The following is a 25,158-nucleotide window of genomic DNA, read 5'->3' as shown; positions in this document are numbered from 1 at the left end:
AGAGAACGCTGTTAGTACTTTTTAATCTCTTCCAAGGCAGTTTATATGGTTCAGTCGGAGCACAGATTTGAGTGTCGTTTAGATATGGATTTGAGTCCTTGGACCAGTTAAACATTTGAAAAATTTTATAGTAGTGAAAACACTTAGCATGAGATCTACCCTGTTGGTAAAATTTTAAGAGTACGGTGAGTGCTGTCGACTGTAGGTAGTGTTGTGCAGCAAATCTCAAGAGCTTATTCATTTTGCATAACTGAAACTTTAAGTAAATAGTAACTTCCCATTGCTTTTCTTGCAGCTGCTAGCAAGCCCCATTCTATTCTTTATTTCTGTGACTTTGAGTATTTTAGACACCTTGTGTAAGTGGATACCTCATATAAGTGGAATCATTTGTCTTTCTGTAACTGGCTTATTTCAGTTAGCATAATGTCCTCAAGTTTCATCCATACTGTCACATACTGCAGAAGTTTCTTTTTTAAAGGCAAGTAATGTTCCACTCTATGTATGTACCATGTTTTGCCTGTATCTATTCATATGTCCATGGACATTTAGGTTACTTCCACATCTTGGCTGTTGTTAATTGTGCCTCAGTGAACATGAGACTGCTAATGATTCTTAGAGATCCTGATTTCATACTTTTGGATAAATACAAAGAAGGAGATTGCTGGGTCCTAGGGTAGTTCTATTTAAAATTTTTTTGGTGAACTTCTAGGCTACTCTCTGCTGTTGTTTAGTCTCTAAGTTGTGTCTGACTCTTTTGCAGCCCTATGGACTATAGCCTGCCAGGCTTCTCTATCCATGGGATTTCCCAGGCAGGGATACTGGAGGAGGTTGCCAGGAGATCTTCCCGACCCAGGGAGCAAACTGGTGTCTCCTGCATTGATAGGTGGATTCTTTACCACTGAGCTATGCACTGCCCTATTTTGTTTTCCTACCAGCAGTATACAAAGGTTCCAGATTCTCCAGGTCCTCACCAACACTTTTTTTAAAAAAAATCATAGCCATCCTGACAGATGTGAGATGATATCCACTGTGGTGAGGAACAAGGCAAGGCTGCCCACTCTTGCCACTTCTGCTCAACATAGTATTAGAAGTCCTAGCCAGAGCAGTTAGGCAAGAAAAAGAAACAAGGAGGGATCGAAATAAGAAAAGGAAGAAGTAAAGTTATCCCTCTTTGCAGACATGATTTTATATATGGGAAATCCTTAAGATGCTAACAGAAAAAACTACTAGAATTTATAAACAAGTTCAAGTTGCAGGATACAGAATCAACATACAAAAATCAGTTATGATTCTATACACTAAGAATGAACTATCCGAAAAGGAAATTAAGAAAAGAATCATAATTATAGGAGCACTAAAAAGAATAAAATACTTGGGCCAATTTTTAAACTTCTCTCAGCTTCAGTTTCTTCATTTGTAAATGGACGTAATGATGTCTACTCCAGAGAATGTCAGGATTAAACCAGACAATCCTTTTAAAGCTGTCAGTGCTGAACCTAGTAGTTAATAACCACTCCATACTTAATAGTTTTTTGTTCTTCTAGTAGAACTAAAGAACAGATCAGAGGAATCAGTTTAGGAAATCATTGCTTTATTTCTACAGAATGTTTTCTCCCAAGTTGGCATACTGAAATTTAGCTTTTCCTAGAAAGAATTTCTAGGTGGTTTTACCGCAGCTTTAAGAACTTAGTTGTCTTAATTGGGGAAAATGCATATTGGAATTCAGTGAAAGAAAAAGAAAGGTCGCTCAGACATGTTCGACTCTTTGCGACCCCATGGACTGTAGACTACCACACCCCTCCATCCATGGGAATTTCTTGAGTACTGGAGTGGGTTGTCATTTCCTTCTCCAGAGGATCTTCCCAACCCAGGGATCGAACCTGGGTCTCCCGCATTGTAGACAGACGCTTTACCATCTGAGCCTCCAGGGAAGTCTTAATTCAGTAGAGTGAGCTTATTTATAGTGGTGTTTGTTGAGTCTCTAAGTCGTCTGACTCTTTTTTAAAAAAAATTAATTTTTTTATTGAAGGATAATTGCTTTACAGAATTTTGTTTTCTGTCAAACCTCAACATGAATCAGCCATAGGTATACATATATCCCTTCTGAACCTCCCTCCCACCTCCCTCCCCATCCCACCCCTCTAGGTTGATATAGAGTCCTTGTTTGAGTTTCCTGAGCCACACAGCAAATTCCTGTTGGCTATCTATTTTACATATGGGAGTTTGACTTTTTTGCAACCCCATGGGCTTTAGCCCACCAGGCCTGTGTTGTATACATTGCCCCAGTGTAAATGAGTAAAACCTTTGGTTGGTATCTGTTGGTGCTATTTGTACTGAATAGGAGAATCCACATCCCGGAGAGCTGGGTTTGTGGGTAGGACCTGGACTCCTTACTTAGCAGAGATGGGAGTGGTTGTATGTTATTTCATATTTTATAGGGAAGAATTTTCCCCTCTTGGAGCTGCCTATAAATGATTGGGTATTACCGTCCCTGCCCCCTGCCGAAACCGTAGAGGGAATTGATGAGTTTGATTAGATTGTCCTTTAGCCTGCTTTAAAATCTTGAATTGTGATGAAAATCTGAAGACAAAATACCATTTGACAGCAGGAATAGTTTGAATTTCTTTAAAGGATATTGCCATTTGAATTTAAATTTGGGGCAATAGTATTAGTTACATAATCAGTCGATATTCACAGACTGTTATCTGAACCTGAAATAGTTCATAGAGAAGTTGAGTTTTCTAAGGGCTTTTTGAGGGCAGGTCATGTATATTTTTATTATGTGTTCCCAACAATTAGGTTTGAGTAGGTGGTCTACAGTTTACTGGCCAATACTTTGGCCGCTTGATGCAAACAGCTGACTCAATGGAAAAGACCCTGATGGTTTTGAAAGATTGAAGGCAAAAGGAAAGGAGGGTGGCAGAGGATGAGATGGTTGGATAGCATCACCAACTCAGTGGACATGAACTTGAACAAACTACAGGAGATAGTGAGGGACAGGGAGGCCTGGTGTCCTGCAGTCCATGGGTTCACAGAATCGGACACGACTTACTGACTGAACGACAGTAGCAAGGTGGTCAGTAGTGAATGAATAATAGTTTTGGGTATTTTTAAGACAAAAATATTACCTTGTGATAAATGCCATACAAATTACTTTATGCTCTGCAGATATTAACCTTTCTAATCTTCTGTTGGTGGTATGGTCCCTTGTAGTCCATAAAGAAGAGGAAAGAATTGTCTGATTTGCACAAATCAATATATATTTGTGTGTTGAATGGAGAATATCTGATCATCTGTTTAGAACTGTTTAGCTTTCTAGTTCTTTTTCTTCATTATTATTTTAAGCCTACATCTAATAAGGGAAATCCACAAATTGAAGCTATCCACTCTACCAGTAGTAGTATAAAAATAATAGAAAAAAAAAAGTAGAGACTCTCAAGGGCCAAAGAGAGAAAAAGCAAAAAGCAGGAAAAGAATTATAGCCACCTACCCACATAATTGTCAGTAGGGAAATACGGCTCAGTATTTTTTTAGTTGAAAAGAGGCATAAAAAGAAAGTCCTAACTATTATTAGATGAAGAGGGGAGATTGATAACAGAGTCACAAGCTTTTTAATCTCAATATTCCCTGAAAAAAAGAAACCCACTGTGAACCAGAAAAAGCAAATAAGAACATATAGGAGTGGAGGGAGGCAGAGCAAGTCATGGAAGCGATAGCATTTGTGAAAAGTTGGAGACAGTTAATATACCAGCAGTGTCTAAGTTTTGGAGCCCTGCCCATGGTACTTAGGAACAGCAGGAAGCGTTGGAACAGACTTTGGGATAGTTACATCCCAGTTTGGAAATGTTTTTGGAGGAAGATGCCTGAAGATGGGGAAAGTGTCCTATATCCTGCTGAATCACTATACTATAGACTTCATAAAGTCCCTTTTTAAAATTACATTGTTCTTTTCTCTTAGAAGACAGCAGTGTGGCCCTTCAAGAAAAGTGATAGATAGAACCTGTTGATCTTAGGAAGAATTTTCTGTTTTCACTTGTAAAAGTAGAAAACATGGTTTAAATGTCTGAATCCAGTTTTTTTGGCTGCTAAGCTGTGAAGCGTTCAGGATGTTAGTTTCCCGACCAGGGTTGAACCTGGGCCCATGGCAGCAAGAGCACCGAGTCCTAACCACTTGGCAACCAGAGAACTCCCTGAGTCTAATTTTTTATTTGTACTGTCAAATTCTGTGAACCGAAATGAGGAATAGATTCTTTAGGGGTCTTTCTTGAATCAGAATCTTTTTATTTTGCATTTTTATCAGTTTATCTGGCTTAGAGAGTTTGACCATTATATTTACAGGCAAGGGCAATCTTGGTGGAAGGAGAGGGGAAGAAGAAAATAGAATTTTAAAGTTAATCTTTATAAACTGGTCAGTGGCCTACCTTTCTTTGCCTCTAACCTTTAGCTGTAGAGTTTGTAAGGTTAAACAGTGTTGAAGAAGGAGGTTTCTGGGTGGTTGTGTGGAAGGTCCTCAGAAAGCAGGAGTCTTTTTGTTAATGCAAGTTCAAAAAACTGTTTCATCTGTTAAACGGATTTAAGAACTGATTCCATTCAGGTTCATAAGCCAATTGATAAGGCAATTTAGGTAATTTGCATAAAGTATATAAATGAACTTATTTACAAACCAGAAGTAGATTCATAGACATAGAAAACAAGCTTATGTTTACCAAAGGAGAAAGAAAGGTGGTGGTGGGGAGGGATGGGATAAATTAAAGAACTTGGGGTCAGTAGACACATACTGTATCTAAAATAAGCAACAAGGACCTATCCATCAATATCACAGGGAACTATCTTCAATATCTTCTAATAATCTGTAGTGGAAAAGAATCTGAAAAAAGAATACACATACACACATATATAACTGAATCACTTTGTCTAAAACTTTGTAAATCAACTATGCTTCAATAAAAAAGAAAAAAAGAATATACCTGATCTGTATGTCAGGTTGTCCCATTTTATCTTTGAAAGAGACTTATTACAGTTGATTGATTAGATCATTGCTTTCTTTTGTTTTTTAATCAGCATTTACCAGTACTTTCTTCCTGAAGATACCTTCTGGCTATCTTGAATCAGTTCAGTTCAGTTACTCAGTCGTGTTCAACTCTTTGCGACCCCATGAATCGCAGCACGCCAGGCCTCCCTGTCCATCACCAACTCCCGGAGTTTACTCAAACTCATGTCCATCGAGTCGGTGATGCCATCCAGCCATCTCATCCTCTGTCATCCCCTTCTCCTCCTGCCCCCAATCCCTCCCAGCACCAGGGTCTTTTCCAGTGAGTCAGCTCTTCGCATGAGGTAGCCAAAGTATTGGAGTTTCAGCTTCAATATCAGTCCTTCCAGTGAATACCCAGGACTTATCTCCTTTAGGATGGACTGGTTGGACCTCCTTGCAGTCCACGGGACTCTCAAGAGTCTTCTCCAACACCACAGTTCAAAAGCATCAGTTTTTCAGTGCTCAGCTTTCTTCACAGTGCAACTTTCACATCCATACGTGACCAATGGAAAAACAATAGCCTTGACTAGACGGACCTTTGTTGGCAAAGTAATGTCTCTGCTTTTTAATATGCTATCTAGGTTGGTCATAACTTTCCTCCCAAGGAGTAAGCGTCTTTTAATTTCATGGCTGCAGTCACCATCTGCAGTGATTTTGGAGCCCAGACAAATAAAGTCTGACACTGTTTCCACTGTTTCCCCATCTATTTGCCATGAAGTGATGGGACCAGATGCCATGATCTTTGTTTTCTGACTGTTGAGCTTTAAGCCAACCTTTTCACTCTCCTCTTTTACTTTCATCAAGAGGCTTTTTAGTTCCTTTTCACTTTCTGCCATAAGGGTGGTGTCATCTGCATATCTGAGGTTATTGATATTTCCCCTGGAAATCTTGATTCCCGCTTGTGCTTCCTCCAGCCCAGCGTTTCTCATGATGTACTCTGCATATAAGTTAAATAAGCAGGGTGACAATATACAGCCTTGACGTACTCCTTTTCCTATTTGGAAGCAGCCTGTTGTTCCATGTTCAGTTCTAATTGTTCCCTATTAATTACATTTTATTAACCATGTTTCTAGAAATGCCAGAGTCCATCTATTTTGTGCTGATGTTTTGCTAGTTTTACGTGATATATCAGGGTTCAACTAGGACACAGAAACTATACAGTAATTTGAACAAAGAAAATTTAGTATAAAGAGTTATTGATTCTAACAGGGAATTGGAGTAACAAGGGATTGGCTAATAAATAAAGAGATCTCTGAAGAATTACAGATAGAAACCAGAGTCAACTATGCACTGCATATGTATATCAAGTCATCATGATGTACACTTTATAAATACTATATCTTATCATTTTGTCTGCTAATTATACCTTGATAAAACTGGATAAAAAGAATCCACTATAATTTGTAGGGCTGAGATAGAATGTGCTAAGAAGAGATAGATACCCTCGGGCAGAGATCTCACGTTGGAGCCACAGAATGGCAGAGAAATAATGTGGTAGAACTTGTTGGAAATTCACCTTCAGGAACCTTCTCGAAACCCACTCCTTTAGGATACTTGGGAAAGCTGTTCATAGGGAGATGTCTCAGGGGTTGGGGGGTGGGGGGGTGGTGGAAAACAGCTGCCTTATGGGTGCTGCTGACTGCTATAACCTGGAGCCTGGCAGTGGAGAGGCTGTGCACGATGCAGGAGCTTGCCTAGAGGAGCAGCCTGAAACCCTAAAGGGAAAGGCGCTGCCTCCTGGTCTGTCTCTGCAGTGTTCTTTATCGGTAATGCTGAACATCGGACCAGCTAGAAAAGGAAGTACACTTAGAGGCTCTGGCTCCATTTTTGCAGAGTAGGCAGTGATGGATGAGAGGCAATAAGTTGATGACTGGCACATGGAAAATCATCTTATCTCCAAGTTGCTGGTTTCCCTTGTTGCAACACTACCTAGGTCTATTCTATAGAGAAGTGTGAGGTGGAAGCTTCCATAAACCTCTTATCCTTATCCATCAGAGGGCAGATGGAATGAAAACCACAATCACAGAAAACTAAGCAAACTGATCACATGGACCACACCCTTGTCTAACTCAGTGAGACTATGAGCTATGCCATGTAGGGCCACCCAAGACGGATGGGTCATGCTGGAGAGTTCTGACAAAATGTGGTCCACTAGAGAAGGGAATGGCAAACCACTTTAGTATTCTTGCCTTGAGAACCCCAGGAACAGTATGAAAAGGCAAAAAGATAGGACACTGAAAGATGAATTCCCCAGGTTGGTAGGTGCCCAGTATGCTACTGGAGAACAGTGGAGAAATAACTCCAGAAAGAATGAAGAGACGGAGCCAAAGCAAAAACAACACCCAGTTGTGGATGTGATTGGTGATGGAAGTAAGTCCTATGCTGTAAAGAGCAATATTGCATAGGAACCTGGAATGTTAGATCCATGAATCAAGGCAAATTGGTCAAACAGGAGATGGCAAGAGTGAACATTGACATTTTAGGAATCAGTGAACTAAAATGGACAGGAATGGATGAATTTAACTCAGATGACCATTATATCTACTACTGTGGGCAAGAATCCCTTAGAAGAAATGGAGTAGCCATCATAGTAAACAAGAGAGTCTGAAATGCAGTACTTGGATGCAATCTCAAAAATGACAGAATGATCTCTGTTCGTTTCCAAGGCAAACCATTCAATATCACGGTAATCCAGATCTTTGCCCCTACCAGTAATGCTGAGGAAGCTGAAGTTGAATGGTTCTATGAAGACCTACAAAACCTTCTAAAACTAACAGCCAAAAAAGATGTCCTTTTTTTTATAGGGGACTGGAATGCAAAAGGAGGAAGTCAAGAGATACCTGGAGTAAGAGGCAAATTTGGCCTTGGAGTACAAAATGAAGCAGGGCAAAGGCTAATGGAGTTTTGCCAAGAGAACGCACTGGTCATAGCAAATACCCTCTTCCAACAACACAAGAGAAGACCACACATGGACGTCACCAGGTGGTCAATACCGATATCAGATTGATTGTATGGTTTGCAGTCAAAGATGGAGAAGCTCTATACAGTCAGCAAAAACAAGACCTGGAGCTGACTGTGGCTCAGATCATGAACTCCTTGTTGCAGAATTCAGACTTAAATTGAAGGAAGTAGGGAAAACCACTAGACCATTCAGGTATGACCTAAATCAAGTCTCTTACGATTACACAGTGGAAGTGACAAACAGATACAAGGGATTAGATCTGAGAGAATGAGTGCCTGAAGAACTATGGACGGAGGTTCATGATACTGTACAGGAGGCAATGATCAAGACCATCCGCAAGAAAAAGAAATTCAAAATGGTTGTCTGAGGAGGCCTTACAAATAGCTGAGAAAAGAAGAGAAGCTAAAAGCAAAGGAGAAAAGGAAAGATATGCCCATTTAAATGCAGAGTTCCAAAGAATAGCAAGGAGAGATAAGAAAGCCTTCCTCAGCGATCAATGCAAAGAAATAGAGGAAAACAATAGAATGGGAAAGACTAGAGATCTCTTCAAGAAAATTAGAGCTAGCAAGGGAACATTTCATGCAAAGATGGGCTCAATAAAGGACAGAAATGGTATGGACCTAACAGAAGCAGAAGAAGAGGTGGCAAGAATAGAAGAACTGTACAAAAAAGATCTTAATGACCCAGATAATCATGATGGTGTGATCACTCACCTAGAGCCAGACATCCTGGAATGTGAAGTCAAGTGGGCCTTAGGAAGCATCACTATGAACAAAGCTAGTGGAGGTGATGGAATTCCAGTTGAGCTGGAATCCTGAAAGATGATGCTGTGAAAGTGCTACACTCAATGTGCCAGCAAATTTGGAAAACTCAGCAGTGGCCACAGGACTGGAAAAGGTCAGTTTTCATTCCAATCCCAAAGAAAGGCAATGCCAGAGAATGCTCAGACTACTGCACAGTTGTACTCATCTCACAGGCTAGTAAAGTAATGCTCAAAATTCTCCAAGCCAGGCTTCAACAGTATGTGAACTGTGAGCTTCTAGATGTTCAAGCTGGTTTTAGAAAAGGCAGAGGAACCAGAGATCAAATTGCCAATATCTGTTGGATCATTGCAAAAGCAAGAGAGTTCCAGAAAAACTTCTGCTTTATTGACTATGCCAAAGCCTTTGACTATGTGGATCACAACAAACTGTGGAAAATTCGGAAAGAGGTGGGAATATCAGACCACCTGACCTACCTCCTGAGAAACCTGTATGCAGGTCAGGAAGCAACAGTTACAACTGGACATGGGACAACAGACTGTTTCCAAATCCAGAAAGGAGTACGTCAGGGCTGTATATTGTCACCCTGCTTCTTTAACTTCTATGCAGAGTACATCATGCGAAATGCTGGGCTGAATGAAGCACAAGCTGAAATGAAGGTAGCCAGGAGAAATATCAATAACCTCAGATATGCCGATGACACCACCTTTATGGCCAAAAGTGAAGAAGTACTGAAGAGCCTCTTGATGAAAGTGAAAGAGGAGAGTGAAAAAGTTGGCTTCAAACTCAACATTCAGAAAGCTAAGATCATGGCATCTGGTCCCATCACTTCATAGCTTGGGAATAGATGGGAAATCTATATAATAGCGAGTGAAATCCGTCAGTCATGTCCGACTCTCTGCGACCCCATGGATTGTAGCCTACCAGACTCCTCTGTCCATGGGATTTTCCAGGCAAGAATACTGGAGTGGGTTGCCATTTCCTTCTTCAGGGGATCTTCCCGACTCAGGGATCGAACCCAGGTCTCCTGCATTGTAGGCAGACACTTTATTGTCTGAGCTACCAGCGAAGTCCTTGATCTATATAATCTACATATTTATAATATAAAAGATACATAATATTTTATACAATATGTTATATATAATATTTAAATATATATAATATATAATTATATTATAAATATAATTATAAATATAGTTATATAATATAATAATATTAATATAAATATATAACATCTATATAATATATATAATCTATTCCCAAATATATGGGAAAACAATGAAAACAGTGAGAGACTATTTTTTTGGGCTCCAAAATCACTGCAGATGGTGACTGCAGCCTTGAAATTAAAACACACTCCTTGGAAGAAAAGCCATGACCAACCTAGACAGCATATTAAAAAGCAGAGACATTACTTTGCCATCAAAGGTCCGTCTAGTCAAAGCTGTGGTTTTTCCAGTAGTCATGTATGGATGTGAGAGTTCCACTATAAAGAAAGTTGAGCACTGAAGAATTGATGCTTTTGAACTGTGGTGTTGGAGAAGACTCTTGAGAGTCCCTTGGACTGCAAGGAGATCCAACCAGTCAATCCTAAAGGAAATCAGTCCTGAATATTCATCGGAAGGACTGATGCTGAAGCTCCAATACTTTGGCCACTTGATATAGAGCTCACTCTTTGGAAAAGACCCTGATGGTGGGAAAGATTGAAGGCAGGAGGAGAAGGGGGTGGCAGAGGATGAGATAGTTAGGTAGCATTAGTGTTCCATGTACATGAGGTTGAGCAAACGCTGGGAGATAGTGAAGAACAGGGAAGCTTGATGTGCTGTCGTCCGTGGGGTCGCCAAGAGTCGTACAGGATATATTGACAGAACAGCAGCAACAGCATGGATCTTTGCAGTTTCAAGCTTGGGAAGATCCCAGCCAGATACGTTGTTTACTGATAACTTTTCCCTCAGTTAAAACAGTATGTGTCTTTGAGCAAGCTACTTTAACATTTCTTGTCTTTTTGTTTGGGGTTACTGGTATATAGTTATATGAGGTTTTAAAAACTGATGTTTATAATCTGAAATATGTATAATTTTAAAAATAATTTTCTTTATTTAAGCCCATGCACAGTGAGCATGCGTGCGTGCCAAGTCTCTTCAGTTGTGTCTAACTCTCTGTGACCCCGTAGACCATAGCCTGCTAGGCTTCTCTGTCTGGGATTCTCCAGACAAGAATACTGGAATGGGTTGGCATTTGCTCCTCCAGGGAATCTTCCAGACCCAGGGATCAAACCCACATCTCCTGCAGCTTCTGCATTGCAGGCAGATTACTGCTGAGCTTATGCCCGTGCTGAGTCTCTGTTGCTTCATGGGCTTTCCTTTAGTTGTGGAGAGGGGGGAGTTACTCTGTAGTTGTGGTGCATGGGCGTCTCATTGTGGTGGCTTCTCTTGTTGCGGAGCATGGACTTCAGTAGTTGCAGCACGTGGGCTCTAGAGCACAGGCTCAATAGTAGTGGCTTGTGAAAAACTAGGAAGCACTGGAAAAACGGTATGGAAGGGAGCAGTGCAAGAGACTAGATGAAAATGAAAAAATGAAAATATGGGAACAAGAGGGTGACTTACTGTAGAGGCTGCCAGCCATAGCCACAGAGGCAGGCTTTGGAGTCAGCTCTGATGAGCCCTGTAGGACGGGGTCTTGGAGAACGGAAACTGTGCGAAGGAGGAGGTTGGGAGTCAGAGTGCTCAAGATGAGTACTGTCAAACTCTGTCAAACCCTCCTCATCTTTAAGACCTACCACAAATCTCAACTCTCCGTGTATAAGAGTGAAAGATACCTCTGAATTCTTAGAGCTTTCATTGTCTGTACCATGCATTTGGCAGTTAATGATCTTGTTATGTCTTTTGTGTTACAGTCTTTAGTGCCCACTGTAGGAAAACTTGTTCTTTTCTGTAATTTTAAAATATAGTGATGGATAAAAAAGGAACAATTTTGTCAGAAGTTCACAAGTTTTGTGATCTACTTTATAGATAATTTTAAAAGTATGGAGTGAGTTAATGACAGTACATTTTATAATGGGAAATGTGTTAGTATCAAACTATAAAACTATATAAAGCCATAGCTCCTAAGATAATCAGATATAACAATATCAGTTATGAAATTAAATACAGGCAATTTGTCAAGCTGAACTATGAGATTGAACAGTTGCTGTATGTGTATTAATTACATCAATATGTTTGGGAAGGGGCGAACCTCATTAATTTAGGAACTCTAAAGAATGACATTGGGATTATATAATGTAGAAGTTCTTCACTTGTTTTATTTTTATGCTGAACACAATTACAAGGATAAAACCAAGAATGTTAAAAACAATGAAATTAAAGAAAAACTCACCAAATAACAGGAAACTAACAATTAGGAAAAGATGAGAAACCAAGAAAGTGTACAGCAATAGTATTTAGTAACATTCTTGACATTATCTTCAAATACTTTCTGCTCTCTAAGAAAGTAAAACTTTAATCAGAGAAGGCTACATGCACTATAATAAGCCCTTTGAAATCCTTTTTTTTTCTTTTTAAATCTGACTAGCTTTTGTATGGTTAAGTCTGTTTATCATTTTAAAGTTTTCTAAATTTTGGAATCCCTACAGTCTCTCATTGGTTGCAATAATAGTTTTTTTTTCACTCAAATAATAAGGTCTACTTTATTTTTTTTTCCTTTTGATCAAGGCATTTTGTAGTAGCTGTCCTTATGACCAAGCTCTCCTTAATTAGATCTGCTATTCAATCTGCTGCTTTTGTTAGGATGACCCTAAGCAAGAGATTAGTCATTTTTCAATCTGGATTTTTCATCAAGTAAATATGGCTTTTAAATATTAAAAATAAAAATAAAAAATATTAAAAATAAGTATACCAGTATGAAGCATACACTTATGTCATTGTGTTAAATTTTCATTAAAATTTAAACTGAGAGTGTGTGTATTATTAAGGTGGGTACAGAGGATAAAGCCTAAATTTTTCAAAGCATAACTATTTTAACTGACACAATAGTTTCTTTTTAGGAGTTAAGAAATAAAAAGTGGTCCAGCAGTTAGGTCTCTGTGCTTTCACTGCCAAGGTCCCAGGTTCAATCCCTGGTTGGGGAACTAAGATCTCATAAGCCCCGAGATATGACCAAAAAAATAAAATAATTTTTTAAAAGTGTTGGAAAGAAAGTGGGATATTTAGATTAAAAAAATTTCATGCACCATAAAATTTCATATATTAGAATCCATCTTTTCAATATCACATATCTCAAAAGTTGGTGTCATTCAGAAAGTGTTGAGTGAGAAAGTGTATGATGTTTCCCCAAAGTGGTGGTTGCTTAAGATTTACCACAGTGGAAAAAGCCTCATGATTACTTCCAATTTCAAAGGAGTTTTAGCAAATACCCAAAGATCTCTTTAAAATAATAACACTTAAAAGACTAGCATGTATGTGCAAATGCAGTAAAAGAAAAATTATTTGCAACCTAATTTTCAAAGACCTCTCATAGGGCCTTCTGGGTGCCTATATGCTAATTGCACCGATAGCTGACCATTTGTATTTTTGAAAATAGACATAGTGGAAAACAAAATAGCATCTTATAGTATTCAGTGAAATTTAAACTTTTGGGCACCACAGACTTAGTTTAGTTTGTTCCTGTACCTTACAGCTTCTTAAAATTATAAATATAAAGCACTAGGTAGATCACAATTAGTTTGAATTTAAAGGACACGTGAGTAACTGTGATTTCTTGTTTGGTTAACACGTGCTTCAGAAAAGCAACTCACTTTCTTAAGCTAGCTGATGAGACTTACTCTTAGGTTCGTTGAGTACTGACTAAGAGATTAAAACTCTTAAGAATTTTCAATATGTGAAGTTGTATAGATATGAACAGTCATGTGCCAGAGCAAAAGCATTAGCAGTCTCTTGGATAGTATCATTCTGGACTTTGGAACAAGTGGATTTAGAAGTAGTCTTTTGAAAGGTAATCTGATCATAGGTAGAAATCCTTTGGTTTTAATTGCCTGAGACTCATGGCATTTAAACTCTATAGGAAAAGAGTCTCCTGAAGCTTTGACTGTACTTTTTTGAGGCGTAAACAGCTTTTATATAATGATAAGAGAGACACTCTTTTGTCAGTGAAGCATCCTATAGAACTTTCTCCAAATAAATAGGGAATTTTCATGTTACTTTTCCAATACAAGTAAACTTTGTTCCAATTGTTCACCAGCCTTGGTGAGAACAAGTAAGCAAATTGGCAGCAACAGAATTAATGCCAATTCTTGTGACACCCAAAGGGATAAAAATTGACAAATTAAATATATGTTAATTAACTTGCATTATTGGTACTCAGTTCAGTTCAGTTGCTCAGTCATGTCTGACTCTTTGCGACCCTATGGACTGCAGCACGCCAGGCCTCCCTGTCCATCACCAGCTCCCAGAGTCCACCCCAAACCACGTCAATTGAGTCGATGATGCCATCCAGCCATCTCATCCTCTGTCGTCCCCTTCTCCTCCTCAATCTTTCCCAGCACGAGGGTCTTTAACAATGAGTCAGCTCTTCACATCAGGTGGCCAAAGGATTGGAGTTGTAGCTTCAACGTCAGTCTTTGCAATGAACACCCAGGACTGATCTCCTTTAGGATGGACTGGTTGGATCTCCTTGCAGTCCACGGGACTCTCAAGAGTCTTCTCCAACACCACAGTTCAAAAGCATCAATTCTTTGGCGCGCAGCTTTCTTCATAGTCCAACTCTCACATCCATACATGACCACTGGAAAAACCATAGCCTTGACGAGACGGACTTTTGTTGGCAAAGTAATGTCTCTGCTTTTTAATATGCTATCTAGGTTGGTCATAGCTTTCCTCCCAAGGAGTAAGCGTCTTTTAATTTCATGGCTGCAATCACCATCTGTAGTGATTTTGGAGCCCAGAAAAATAAAGTCACCCGCTGTTTCCACTGCTTTCCCATCTATCTGCCATGAAGTGATGGGACTGGATGGCATGATCTTAGTTTTCTGAATGTTGAGCTTTAAGCCAACTTTTTCACTCTCCTCTTTCACTTTCATCAAGAGGCTCTTTAGTTCTTCGCTTTCTGCTATAAGGGTGGTATCATCTGCGTATCTGAGGTTATTGATATTTCTCCCAGCAATCTTGATTCCAGCTTGTGCTTCTTCGAGCCCAGCATTTCTTATGATGTACTCTGCATAGAAGTTAAATAAGCGGGGTGACAATATATAGCCTTGACGTACTCCTTTTCCTATTTGGAACCAGTCTGTTGTTCCATGTCCAGTTGTAACTGTTGCTTCCTGACCTGCATACAGGTTTCTCAAGACGCGGGTCAGGTGGTCTGGTATGCCCAAACTCTTTCACAGTTTATTGTGATCCACACAGTCAGAGGCTTTGGCATAGTCAATAAAGCAGAAATATATGTTTTTCTGGAGCTCTCTTGCTTTTTTGATCATCCAGTGGATGTTGGCAATTTGATCTCTGGTTCCTCTGCCTTTTCTAAAACCAGCTTGAACATCTGGAAGTTCATGGCTCACCTATTGCTGAAGCCTGGCTTGGAGAATTTTGAGCTTTACTTTACTAGCGTGTGAGATGAGTGCAGTAGTGCGGTAGTTTGAGCATTCTTTGGCATTGCCTTTCTTAGGGATTGGAATGAAAACTGACCTTTTCCAGTCCCGTGGCCACTGCTTAGTTTTCCATATTTGCTGGCATATTGAGTGCAGCACTTTCACTGCGTCATCTTTCAGGATTTGAAATAGCTCAACTGGAATTCCATCACCTCCACTAGCTTTGTTCGTAGTGATGCTTCCTAAGGCCCACTTGACTTCACATTCCAGGATGTCTGGTTCTAGGTGAGTGATCACCCCATCGTGATTATCTGGGTCAGGAAGATCTTTTTTGTACAATTTTTCTGTGTATTCTTGCCGCCTCTTCTTAATGTTTTCTCCTTCTGTTAAGTTCATACCATTTCTGTCCTTTATTGAGCCCATCTTTTCATGAAATGTTCCCTTGCTAGCTCTAATTTTCTTGAATAAATTAGAAATTTCTCTAGTCTTTTTCATTCTATTGTTTTCCTCTATTTCTTTGCATTGATCACTGAGGAAGGCTTTCTTATCTCTCCTTGCTATTCTTCGGAACTCTGCATTCTAATGGGTATATCCTTCCTTTTCTCCTTTGCTTTTCACTTCTCTTCTTTTCACAGCTATTTGTAAGGCTTTCTCAGACAGTCATTTTGCGTTTTTGCATTTCTTTTTCTTGGGGATGGTCTTGATTCCTGTCTCCTATACAATGTCGTGAACCTCTGTCCGTAGTTCATCAGGCACTCTGTCTATTAGATCTAGTCCCTTAAATCTATTTCTCACTTCCACTGTATAGTCATAAGGGACTTGATTTAGGTCATAGCTGAATGGTCTAGTGGTATTCTCCACTTTCTTCAATTTCAGTCTGAATTTGGCAATAAGGAGTTCATGATCTGAGCCACAGTCAGCTCCCGGTCTTGTTTTTGCTGACTGTATAGAGCTTCTCCATCTCTGGCTGCAAAGAATAAAATCAGTCTGATTTCGGTGTCAACCATCTGGTGATGTCCATGTGTAGGGTCTTCTCTTGTGTTGTTGGAAGAGGGTATTTGCTATGACCAGTGCGTTCTCTTGGCGAAACTCTATTAGCCTTTGCCCTGCTTCATTCTGTACTCAGAGGAAGACAGATTAGTTTTTTAGACTGAGAACTTACCATTGTCATTTCTTAGTGTTAAAATTTGATCACATTTGCAGAATGTTTAGGTTAAGAGGGTAAATATTCAGGAATTCCTTCATCTGCCACTTTAATTCAGATAAAGTTGCTCTAGTAGTCTGAAATTAGTTCAAGTTGGGATCAAAAGGGCCAAATATATTTTTGTAGACTACTGATTTCTAAATTAGTGATAAGAGGTTCATATTACTAAACCTTGGACAGCTACTCTTAAGGGCAGATCTTGGGATGTAAGCATTTCAGAATTTTTGTTTAAGGAATTGAATGTTATTTCCTGAAAAACTGTGGTAATACTTATCAACCTTAACCTGTGTTATAAAAAACCTGCCAGCTTGAACACCTGGAGCCCGCTTTATCCTTTTTGTTTATGTACAACTTTCATACCAGTTTAACTTTGGCAGGTAGAAAAAGGGAGAGATATAGCCTCTTGTTTAATACTTGTATGTATTCATATCTAACAGCTCTTCAATAAAGTGACACATTTAAATTAAAGTGACCATGTTTCACAGCTAAGGTTGGAAACATAGCAAGAGAGTGCATACTTCTCTCAGGGTGGTAAGTCAGGTTTAGACATCTTTAAATATAGCTCATATTTTGAAAGATGTTGCCAAGATTGTGGTTCTTGGAGAACAAATCAAGTTAAGCAATTCACTAGGGAGGAAACATTTAGTTTTGTGGGTATGCAGTTTTGGTAGTAGTCAGCCAAAAGATACATCTGTAGGATACAGGGTTTTGTTTTTCCCCCTACTGCCTTGAATTTTACAGATTCATAGGTTCAAAATGCCTCAAAAGCACTTGTGTTTCATTTTTACGTAATTGATTTTTCAGCTGTGGATTTTGTTTCCAGTCCTTCACTAAGCATATCACCTTACATGTAGAGTTCCATCTAGTGGTGAAAGTAATCACTGCAGACTATTGGTATTAAAAAATACCCTTTTTAAGGGATAAGTCTTGCCTCTGTTACTCTTTGGGATAGTTGCTTAGTATATGCTTTTTGTTGCCTTCTATTTTTATAGTCCTTTATTTTGATTTTTAAAAAGTTTACGTATTTTAATTGGAGGCTAATTACTTTATGATATTGTGGTGGTTTTTGCCATACATCGACATGGATCAGCCACAGGTGTACATGTCTACTCCCATGCTGAACCTCCCTCCCACCTTCCTCTCCACCCCATTCCTCTGGGTTGTCCCAGAGCACTGGCTTTGAGTGCCCTGGTATATGCTTTTAAATACTGAAGTCTTTGCTATCTCTGTTGGCCTTTATACCTAGCTACTAATTCTGGAACTAGCCATCTGTGCAAAAACTTTTATGTTGAGGAAATTAACCTTTAATATATACTGTATTTTGATTTTCTGATATTTACATCAAATTGTAGCAAGATTTAGGTCAAATCTATACTTGGTTTCTTAAAAAAATTGTCATGAAAGATACTGGTTATACATACAAGTAATAATATAATCAATACTCTTTCTAATACCCAGCTTCAACAAATCTCAGCATTTTCATGTTTACTTCAAATGAATCACTCCCGTTTCCCCACAGCCTAATACTTTTTCCCAAAACAGTGCTAGCACCCTATAAACTCCCCTTATGCCCTCTTGTCTTCTCATAATCAGTAACCCCCAAAGGTAACCATTATCCTGAATGGTAAATACATCTTTGCTTCTCTCTACAACTTGCTACTTAGGCAAGTACAATTCTTCCTTGCTTTACAATAGAGGTGAAAATTCATTTAATACACCCAACCTATTGAACATGATAGCTTAGCCTAGCCTAACTTAAACATGCTCAGACCACTCACATTAGCCTGTAGTTGGTCAGAATCATTTAACATAAAGCCTATCTTATAATAAAGTATTGAATATCTCATGTCCTATATTGAATACTGTATTGAAAGTCAAAAAACAGAATGGTTGTAAATGTTTCGGTTTACCCTCATGACCTCGTGGCTACCTGGGAGCTGCGGCTCGTTACTGCTGCCCAGCATCATGAAAGAATATTGTACTACATGTCGCTAGCCCAGGAAAAGATCAAAATTCAAAAATTTGAAGTAGAATTTCTAGTGAATGCATATTGCTTTCACACCATTATAGAGTTGAACAATTGTAAGTTGAACCATTGTATATTGGAGACTTATCTCTAAACACTATATTTTTTGTGTTTTTAAAATTTGATATGAATAGTATTATATAGTAAGTAGTTTGTGTGTGTGTATGTGTGTATGAGAGAGAGAGAGAGAAGGACATCTTTTGCTCAGCTATCTGTGAGATTCATTCATGATTGTGTATGTAACTGGACTTTGTCCTTTTTCATTGCTATAAAATCTGCCATTGTTAAAGAATCTGCCTGCCAGTGCAGGAGACACGAGTTTGATCCCTGATCCAGGAAAATCTCACATGCTGCAGAGTAACTAAGCTCATGGGCCACAACTATTGAACCTGTTCTCTAGAGTCCGGGAGCGGCAACTACTGAGCCCTCTCGCTGCAACTACTGAAGCCGCTGAGCCTGTGCTCCGGAACAAGAGATGAAACCACAATGAGAAGTCTATGCACTGCAATGAAGAGTAGCCCTTGCTCACCACAACTAGAGAAAAGCCTACATGTAGCACGGAAGACCCAGTACAGCCAAAAATAAATCACTACATAAATAAAATTTAAAAAATTGCTATTATATATGCCACATTTTAAAAACCATTCTCCTGGACATTTTGCTTCCAGTTTTGGCTGCTTAGAAATTAATGTGTCAAAAAAAAAAAAAAGAAATTAATGTGTCAGTGAACATTCTTGCTTGGAATTTTTGGTGCCCATGTTGCTGCATGCACATGCTAGGCATGTTTTAAGAATTGCTGCTCATAGGGTATACTTGTTCATTAATATTGTAGATAAGATGAAACAGTTATAGCCCCACTATCTGTATAAAAGAGTTACTTTATGGTTAGAGTTACTTTATAGTTAGAATTATTTCCTCTAATCCTTGGTATTGTCAATTTTAGATATTCTGTTGGATGATAGTATGTCATTGATTTTTAATTTGCAGTTCTTTGATGTCTAGTGGTATTGAGTAGTTTTAAAAATGAGAGTTTCTTGAAATCTCATGCTTGTTTTTCTGTTGGTTATTTATTTTTTCATATTGATTGTACAAAGTCTGTATATATTCAGGGTATGAGCCTTTTTTGACCATATATATTGTAGATATATTTTCCCACCATATATATTATAGATATATTTTTCACTTTCTTAATGGTATCTTTTGCTAGTATAGTTCTTATTTTAATGAACTCAAATATATTGAGCCTTTTCTTTGTGGTTGCTATTTTTTAATGTGTAATTTAAAAATTATTTCCCCACTCTAAGTTCAATAATATATTCTTCTATATTAACCTTCTGTAGGCTTACTGTTTTGTTTTTCACCTTTAGATCAATAATTCACCTGAAATTGACCTTGTGTATAGTGATGTAGGTGTCAGTTTTCATTTTTTCCCCCTATAGTTGTCCACATGTCTCAGCACCATTCAGTGAAAAGGTCATTCATTCCCCATTGATTTGTAGCACCTCATCCTGAGTCCAGCAAAGAAGAAAGGAAGTAATACAGATCAGAACAGAAGTTAGTGAAATAAATACCAAACATGTAATAGAGGAATTCAGCAAACCCAAAAACTGGAACCTTGATAATGTTAATAAAAATTGATAAATCTCTAATAAGATCCATAAGTTAAAAAAAAATTACCAGTATGAGGAACAAGGACGAGCAGATCACTATGGAACCTGGACACGTTAATAAGTTCCTCAGAGGATATTACAAACAAGTTTATGCCAGTCAAGTTTGAAAATTTATGTGGAATAGGCAAATCCCTAGAAATATACAACTTATCAAAATTAATACAAGAAGAAATAGAAAATTTGAATAGTTCTGTAACACAAATTGAATATATATATATAATATAATTAAAAACCTTACAAAGAAAACTCTAGGTCCAGAAGACTTCATCAGCCAATTCCATCACTTAAGGAAGAAATGACAATAGCACTTAAACTTTTTCAGAAAATAGAAAAATAGGACACACTCCCCAACTCACTTTGACAGGCCAGGACAACCTTTATATAAAACCTAATGAAGAAAAATATGAGAAAGGACAATTCCATGATAATCTCACTTGGAATGTATATGGAGAAACCTAAACAAATAATTGGCAAACCAAACTCAGCAGTATATAAAAATGATAAAACATCATTACAATATTGGGTTTATTCTAGAAATACCCAGTTGGTTTAACATTAATCAGTGCCATTCACTACATAAACAAAGGAGAAAAATTATGTGATTATCAAATTTGATAATACTAAGCACATACTCATGCGAAATGCTGGGCTGGATGAAGCACAAACTGGAATCAAGATTGAGGGGAGAAATATCAATAACCTCAGATATGCAGATGACACCACCCTTAATAGCAGAAAGCGAAGAACTAAAGAGCCTCTTGATGAAAGTGAAAGAGGAGAGTGAAAAAGTTGGCTTAAAGCTCAACATTCAGAAAACTAAGATCATGGCATCCAGTCCCATCACTTCATGGCAAATAGATGGGGGAACAATGGAAACAGTGACAGACTTTGTTTTTTGGGGCTCCAAAATCACTGCAGATGGTGACTGCAGCCATGAAATTAAAAGACGCTTACTCCTTGGCAGGAAAGTTATGACCAACTTAGACAGCATTTTAAAAGCAGAGATATTACTTTGCCAACAAAGGTCCATCTAGTCAAAGCTATGGTTTTTCCAGTAGTTATGTATGGATGTGAGAGTTGGGGTATAAAGAAAGCTGAGCGCCGAAGAATTGATGCTTTTGAATTGTGGTGTTGGAGAAGACTCTGGAGAGTCCCTTGGACTGCAAGGAGATCCAACCAGTCCATCCTAAAGGAGATCAGTCCTGGGTATTCACTGGAAGAACTGATGTTGAAGCTACAACTCCAGTCCTTTGGCCACCTGATGCGAAGAACAGACTCACTAGAAAAGACCCTGATGCTGGGAAAGATTGAAGGCAGGAGGAGAAGGCGACGACAGAGGATGAGATGCTTGGGTAGCATCACCGACTCAATGGACATGAGTTTAAGTAAGCTCCGGGAGTTGGTGATGGATAGGAAAGCCTGATGTGCTACAGTCCATGGGGTCGCAAAGAGTTGGACATGACTGAGAGACTGAATTGAAGCACCGGCTCATGATAATAAATAAATAACACTTAACAGACTAAGAGTAAGAAGATATCACCTGAATCTGATATCACCTGAATCTGATGGGCTTCCCTGGTGGCTCAGCTGGTAAAGAATCTGCCTGTAAAGTGAGAGACCTGGGTTTGATCCCTGGGTTGGGAAGATCTCTTGGAGAGGGGAACGGCTATCCACTCCAGTATTCTGGCCTGGAGAATTTGATGGACTGTACAGTCCAGGGGGTTGCAAAGAGTCAGACACGACTGAGTGACTTTCACTTTCACTGAATCTGATAGTTTATGCCAAAATGATAGATGGAGGAAGATACCATTTGTCAATTTGCTTTACCTTTTTAACTTCTAAAGTTAAGATTATTTTCATATTTATTAGTCATTTAGACCTCTCTTCTATGAATTGGTCATATCTTTTGACTAACTTTCTTTGAGTGTTTTTCTTACAAATTTTAGTCATATTGATCAATTCTGAATACGAATCCTTTTGTATGAATAAAAGTTTTTTTTTTCAGCTTATGGCTTATCTTTTATTAATACTTAAAAAATTTAAATTTATTTATTTATTATGAATGAGTAGTGCTAATATGTTCACTTGAATCAAAAATCCAGAAAATACAAAACAACATACAGTGAAAAGTTTCTCTCCCACTCCTGTTCTTTCATCCAGTTCCCCTCTCCAGAGGTACTGTTACTTCATTTTTTAAGAACTTTGTTTATAATGTCATTTGTTGAACAGACATTTAAAATTTTGATGTAGTTAAATCTTTCAATCTTTTCTTTGTGGATTGTACATTTTATGCTGTGTTTAAGAAAGCTTTCCTCTGCCTCATTAATTTATTTTTTTCCAAGTTTGACTTTTTATATTTAAATCTTTATTCTGTCTGGAATTTATTTTTTGTGTATGATGTGAGGTAGGGATCTTTCTTCCCTTTATATGCTTGTCCTTATACTCTTATATGGAGAAGGCAATGGCAACCCACTCCAGTACTCTTGCCTGGAAAATCCATGGACGGAGGAGCCTGGTAGGCTACAGTTCATGGTGTCCCTACGAGTCAGACACGACTGAGTGACTTCACTTTCACTTTTCACTTTCATGCATTGGAGAAGGCAATGGCAACCCACTCCAGTACTCTTGCCTGGAAAATCCATGGACGGAGGAGCCTGGTAGGCTACAGTTCATGGTGTCCCTACGAGTCAGACACGACTGAGTGACTTCACTTTCACTTTTCACTTTCATGCATTGGAGAAGGAAATGGCAACCCACTCCAGTGTTCTTGCCTTGAGAATACCAGGGATGAGGGAGCCTGGTGGGCTGCCGTCTATGGGGTCGCATAGAGTTGGACACGACTGAAGTGACTTAGCAGCAGCAGCAGCAGCATAGTCTTATACTGTGTGATTGTTTTGTTTAATACAGAATTCAATGTGATGGGAGACTGTTGTTGAGCTTCGTCTATGTGTTGGCAAATATAATTAACCAGTCCAGTTTTTAATTTCTGTTTTGCTCCTACTTGCAGATGAATGCTTAAGAGTCCTAATAAGTACTGCCTTTCAGGCCACATAATGTGCCTTGTGTCCTCTAACATATCTGGAATTTGTGTAGGCTGTGATGGGGCAGGGAAAGGAGGGTTTCTTTGTTACAGCAAACAAGGAGAAAGTTTTTTTCCTGTCTCTTCGATTTACCAATGCCTCATCAGAAGCTTTCAGCACTTATGTAAGAAATTAATTTTTTTCTTAAACTTGAACAAACTTACAGTTCATTTTAAAATTACTGTAGAGGGAGGAAAGTGGTTTTTGCTTAATAATAGTATTTATTTATTTATTTTTTTCTTTAGCCCTTCTCTTAAGTTCTTGACCATGTTCCTTGATATTCTTAGCTTTACATTGTGGTACTATGTATTCCACGGAAAGAGATTATTGGACTTTGTGATATGGGGATAATTTAAAAGCATAACCTACTATATCTTATATCTGTCTTTTCCTTCTCTTATCTTCTGTTTTACTTCTTTTTTAACCATTTCTCTCCATTTTTGTCTTACCACATGCTCCACTCAGAAAAAGTGAGGAAGAGGACAAAAAAGAATGGGGTTAAAGAAATTAAAGTGAGACAAAACAAAAGTGAATGATTATGGGAAGGAAAGGGAGAAATAGCGGAAGGGGAAAAGAAACTGAGTTTGCTTATTTGTTACTCCTGTATTAGGACTCCTTAGTTATCTTTTTCTTGTATTCCTTGTAATTAGGTAGGGGCAGCCTTGAACTTACTTATTCTCCTCCCTATTCTAACTATTTATGAGGGAACAGACTGCAAGTCAGAAAGGATTCTGTTGAGAAACGATGTCGGTAGGGTTTTGTGCTTCCAGCTCCTTTCTCTGTATTTAACTCAGTTTAGTGCCTGAAGTCAACTCTGATGTAAGTTTTGGAATCTCAACTGAGTCTTACTCTGGATATTAATAAACTGAAGATCTGGAGGTTATATGTATGTATGTATTTCTACTTTAGGAATATAATGAATGCTGTTCATGTACATTTATATGTTAGAATTAATTTGATCTGAATTGCTTTTCAGAATTAAAAGAGATGTGGCAGCCACAGAAGCTTAGATTTGATAAATTATAAGACTCTTTTGGTGCCAATCCATTTCATGATTTTCTGGCTCTCTCAGTAGAGTAGTAATTTCTCATTGGCAATGATTATAAATAATAGTCTATTGACTCATATCTTGACTGAAATAAGCCAACATTTAAAATAAAAAGAGGCTTTGTCAATGACTTAGGATGAAGATTCTTTTGATTTTAATTGGCTCGTATCATAATCATTAGCATCTTTAAATCATTGGCATCTTTAGCCTTAGTATGTAAAAAGGTTGAGGAAAGAACATTTTTAGTTCTCTTTCTTAAGACTTTGGCTTGAGAACACATATTTATAATTTTTAAGTTTTATGTGAATTCTTATATTATCATTTTAGAGAAAAGAAAGAAATTTAGTAGTCACCAACTGAAGACTTGGGCTGTTGATTAAAATTAGGTAATAACTTCTCAGGGAAGTAGAGATGAACTCTGAAGTTTACCCACGCCTTGTTTTCATTATACCAAATTAAAAATGATCTTTGTAAAACTTCCCTCGCTGTCCAGCGGTTAAGACCCTGTGCTTCCACTGCAGGGAAACTAGGATCCCACATGCTGTGGGCAGAAAAAAAAAAAGATCCAGGTAGTATTGGTAAAGTGTGGTAGAGACTAGTTATATTTAATGTGTAGAGGTATCATTTTTCCTGGAACAGAGGTTTGGTACCTAGGGTGTTGTGGAAACTTGAAAGTTGTGATTGTTGTATTGTGGGAATGTTTGATTGAGTCAGGTAAATTTCAGCTTTGCCTGACAGATGTGATCAGTTGTTTCTTCTGGTTTGTGTTGCATCTACTCACAGGTTGTATAATAG

At 38.3% G+C, this 25,158-nt stretch overlaps 1 protein-coding gene across 2 annotated transcripts in view; it reads left to right on the top strand.

The window, feature by feature from the left end:
• ARHGAP19 (Rho GTPase activating protein 19) overlaps nucleotides 1–25,158 on the top strand; it is a 60,986-nt gene that overhangs the window by 428 nt on the left and 35,400 nt on the right. The window lies entirely within an intron of this gene.

This window comes from Dama dama, chromosome 15 (genome assembly GCF_033118175.1).
Source record: "Dama dama isolate Ldn47 chromosome 15, ASM3311817v1, whole genome shotgun sequence".
NCBI classification, from domain to species: Eukaryota; Metazoa; Chordata; class Mammalia; order Artiodactyla; family Cervidae; genus Dama; species Dama dama.
This window is presented reverse-complemented; position numbering and strand designations above follow the sequence as displayed.